Consider the following 4,523-nt stretch of genomic DNA (forward strand, 5'->3'; position numbering starts at 1 on the left):
CGATCGATACCGTGTCGTTAAAAATGGTAAACATTATTATTCTAACATAGGACGAGAACGGAAACCTGTATGACCAGGACGGTCATCTGCACAATGGAACATGTCAAAAAATAGACACTCAGGGGACTGTAATCCCTGATGCTAATGCTACAGGAGCTGCTCAACCTGTATACGAGGACGCTCGATCGAAACCACTGGCCGACTACAATCGCCCAGATGAGTACTATTCCAACAGATCAGCTATTCGACTTCCGGAGATCCAGAAGCAGAATTTCGAGCTGAAGCCTCAATACTACACTCTCGTGTCGCAGATACCCTACTCTGGGTTACCGCACGAGCATCCTATGGACCATCTGGAACGGTTCGAGGATTTAATCGCTGCTATTCGGATGGAAGGAGTCCCCGAAGATTACCTGCTGTGCAAGCTCTTCAGATACTCGCTGAATGGAGAAGCGATGCACTGGCTTAGGCAACAACCTGGGCCGACAACAAGAATGCTTTCTTACGAAACTTCTTTGATGAGGCGCGCGCTGAAGAGCTTCGGAACAAAATTTCCACATTCTCGCAGGAGGCTGGAGAGTCCTTCAAAGATGCGTGGAATAGAGTTAGGTTCCTCCAGCGAGACTGTCCACACCACGGATTTAACGAAGTGCAGCTGTTAAGCACTTTCTTCCGAGGTTTCTCCTTACAGTATCAAATGGCTCTTGATACGGCGAGTGAAGGAAACTTCACTACTCGGAATCCATTGGAAGCTGTGAGACTTATCGAAAACCTTGCTAACAGCAGCAGCACAAAAAACACTGACTCTGAACGGAAGAAGTCTGTAGCCTCTATCGGGAAGGAACATATGGACGAATTAAGAGCTAAGTTAGATGTGGTGCACGAGCTTCTTAGGAAGCAAGTCTGTTCAGCTGAAGGAGAAGTAGCAGATACGGAAGGAAAAGGAGATGTGAACTACATCGGAGGTACCGGATTCCAGAAATTTGGAAACCATGACGGAAACAGAAACTTCTTTGGAAATGGTCAAAGAAGTAACCAGAGTTCACAATTTCAAAAACCCTTCAACAACAGCAAAAGCTACTCGAACTCCTACTACCAGAATCCACCACCCCAGACTCAGGAAAGCAAGATCGAAGAGATGCTTGATCGAGTACTGTTGGGGCAACAACAAATCACCGTGGATTTCAATGGTAAAATAGACTCCGGCTACAACAATCTGAACACCAAAATCGAGACCTTAGGGACTCAGGTAAGAAAACTTGAAACACAAGTAATTCAGACTGGCGAGACTATAAAGAAGCAAGAAGCTTTCGCTAGAGAAGCAGGAGCCGATAAAGGAAAACACCACGTAAATGCCATCATAGATGATGATTTCTGGCAAGTGGTGAGAAATGAAAAGCTTGAGGAAGGAGACTTCGAAATCGAAAGCTCCATGAGTCTCGGCGGATCCCAATGGTGTCGACCGATGTCGATGAACATGCATCGATCGACAGACCATGACAAAGATCGATGGACGGATTACTCTAGTCATCAATCGACGTCATCCTCTAAATCGACTGAATGCAATGCAGTTCGAATTCTAACTCATGAGGAATTCACAGCTAAGCATCCTCACCCACCCTCCCCTTTCTATGATAAAATCGATCGATCGGTTGAGCCAACCATCGATCGACAGGGTGAGTCCGACGTCGATCGTCACACCCCACCTCCCATCGATCGACGGGCACCTCTGACATACCGAGTGCGGTTACCCTCAATAGATAATGATTATATCAACGCACTCAGACCACCACCTAAACCATTAGCTAGCCCACCCGAACCAAAACCCAACCCTTTAAATAGTTCACCAGAACCAGTTCATGAAGATCAGGAAACTGAAGGGAGAAGGTTAAGGAAAAGAAAGGAAAAAATTCCTAAGAACCTTAAGAGGGAAGCTAACGAGAAGGAGATGGATGGTTTCACTAAAAGAGTCCTCAGAATCCCAATCGAAAAAACTTTTGATGAAGCTTACTTCACACACCGGTTGTGGATGTTCTTCAGAGAAACAAAGGTAACTGAGGAGGACACTAGGAAAATGTTTCATCAAGTCAGAGAGAAGATGAAACACATGATCACATTGACGAAGAAGAGTGACCCTGGGAAGTTTGCAATACCATGCGTAGTCAAGGGTGTTAAATTTCCCCATTCAATGTGTGACACATGAGCATCAGTTAGTATCCTTCAACAGAAGTGATTTCAGACAAGTACCTTCAACAGAAGTGAAGAGTTCCAGTTAAGCTCGATGTCTAGGACATGAAAATCTACCGGGACAAGGGCATTACCATGGATACCTCCTGATCGTTTTTCCGAAAGATCCACGAAGGCGAAGGATTCTGTTGAAGGTTCGATGGTCAAACCAAGCTGGTCTGCCATGATCCTAGGGAGGATACTAACTGATGCTCCTGTGTCACACATTGAATGGGGAAATTCAACACCCTTGACTACGCATGGTATTGCAAACTTCCCAGGATCACTCTTCTTCGTCAATGTGATCCTATGTTTCATCTTCTCTCTGACTTGATGAAACATTCTCCTAATGTCCTCCTCAGTTACCCTTGTTTCTCAGAAGAACATCCACAACCGGTGTGTGAAGTAAGCTTCATCAAAAGCTTTTTCGATTGGGATTCTGAGGATTCTTTTAGTGAAACCATCCATCTCTTTATCGTTAGCTTCCCTCTTAAGGTTCTTAGGCATCTTCTCCTTTCTTTTCCTTAACCTTCTCCCTTCAGTTTCTTGATTTTCTTGAACTGGTTTTGGTGAACTATTTAAAGGGTTGGGTTTTGGTTCGGGTGGGCTAGCTAATGGTTTAGGTGGTGGTCTGAGTGCGTTGATATAATCATTATCGATTGAGGGTAACCGCACTCGGTATGTCAGAGGTGCATGTCGATCGATGGGATGTGTGTTGTGACGACCGACGTTGGACTCACTCTGTCGATCGATGGTTGACTCAACCGGTCGACCGATTTTATCATAGAAAAGGGATGGTGGGTGAGTATGCTTAGCTGCGAATTCTTCATGAGTTAGAATTCAAACTGCATTGCAATCAGTAGATTTAGCGGACGACGTCGATCGATGACTCGAGTAATCTGTCCATCGATCTTCGTCATGGTCTGTCAATCGATGCGAGTTCATCGACATCGGTCGACACCATTGGGATCCGTCGAGACTCATGGAGCTTTCGATTTCGAAGTCTCCTTCCTCAAGCTTTTCATTTCTCACCACTTGCCAGAAATCATCGTCTATGATGGCATTTACGTGGTGTTTCCCTTTGTCGACGCCTGCCTCTCTAGCGAAAGCTTCTTGCCTTTTTATAGTCTCGCCCGTCTGAATTACTTGCGTTTCAAGTTTTCTCACTTGAGTCCCTAAGGTCTCGATTTTGGTGTTTAGATTGTTGTAGGCATAGTCTATTTTACCATTAAAATTCACGGTGATTTGTTGTTGTCCCAAGAGTACTCGATCAAGCATCTCTTCGATCTTGCTTTCCTGAGTCTGGGGTGGTGGATTCTGGTAGTAGGAGTTCGAGTAGCTTTTGCTGTTGTTGAAGGGTTTTTGAAATTGTGAACTTTGGTTACTTCTTTGACCATTTCCAAAGAAGTTTATGTTTCCGCTCTGGTTTCCAAATTTCTGGAATCCGGTACCTCCGATGTAGTTCACATTTTCTTCTCCTTCCGTATCTGCAACTTCTCCTGCAGCTGAACAGACTTGCTTCCTAAGAAGCTCGTGCACCACATCTAACTTAGCTCTTACTTCGTCCATCTGTTCCTTCCCGATAGAGGCGACAGACTTCTTCCGTTCAGAGTCAGTTTTTTGGGGCTGCTGTTAGCAAGGTTTTCGGTAAGTCTCACAGCTTCCAACGGATTCCGAGTAGTGGAGTTTCCTTCACTCGCCGTATCAAGAGCTATATGATACTGTAAGGCGAGACCTCGAAAGAAAGTGCTTAACAGCTGCACTTCGTTAAATTCGTGGTGTGGACAGTCTCGCTGGAAGAACCTAAACCTATTCCACGTATCTTTGAAAGAATCTCCAGCCTCCTGCGAGAATGTGGAAATTTTTTTCCGAAGTTCTTCAGCGCGCGCCTCATCAAAGAAGTTTCATAAGAAAGCATTCTTGATGTCGGCCCATGATGTTAAAGATCCTGTGGGTTGCTGCCTAAGCCAGTGCATCGTTTCTCCATTCGGTGTGTATCTGAAGAGCTTGCACAGCAGGTAATCTTCGGGGACTCCTTCCATCCGAATAGCAGCAATTAGATCTTTGAACCGTTCCAGATGGTCCATAGGATGCTCGTGCGGTAACCCAGAGTAGGGTATCTGCGACACGAGAGTGTAGTATTGAGGCTTCATCTCGAAATTCTGCTTCTGGATCTCCGGAAGTCGAATAGCTCATCTGTTGGAAGTACTCATCTGGACGATTGTAGTCGGCCAGTGGTTTCGATCGAGCGTCCTCATCTACAGGTTGAGCAGCTCCTGTAGCATTAGCATCAGGGA

The 4,523-nt window shown here is 45.4% G+C and overlaps 2 non-coding genes across 2 annotated transcripts; one reads left to right on the plus strand and one right to left on the minus strand.

The window, feature by feature from the left end:
• Window positions 1-536: 536 nt before the first annotated feature.
• LOC125575980 lies at window positions 537-642 on the minus strand. Its single transcript, XR_007314520.1, has one exon. It is a non-coding gene; the product is annotated as a small nucleolar RNA R71 (small nucleolar RNA).
• Window positions 643-3,996: 3,354 nt separating this feature from the next.
• On the plus strand, window positions 3,997-4,102 carry LOC125575970. The gene has a single exon (XR_007314510.1). It is a non-coding gene; the product is annotated as a small nucleolar RNA R71 (small nucleolar RNA).
• Window positions 4,103-4,523: the final 421 nt, after the last annotated feature.

This window comes from Brassica napus, chromosome A6 (assembly GCF_020379485.1).
Source record: "Brassica napus cultivar Da-Ae chromosome A6, Da-Ae, whole genome shotgun sequence".
NCBI classification, from domain to species: Eukaryota; Viridiplantae; Streptophyta; class Magnoliopsida; order Brassicales; family Brassicaceae; genus Brassica; species Brassica napus.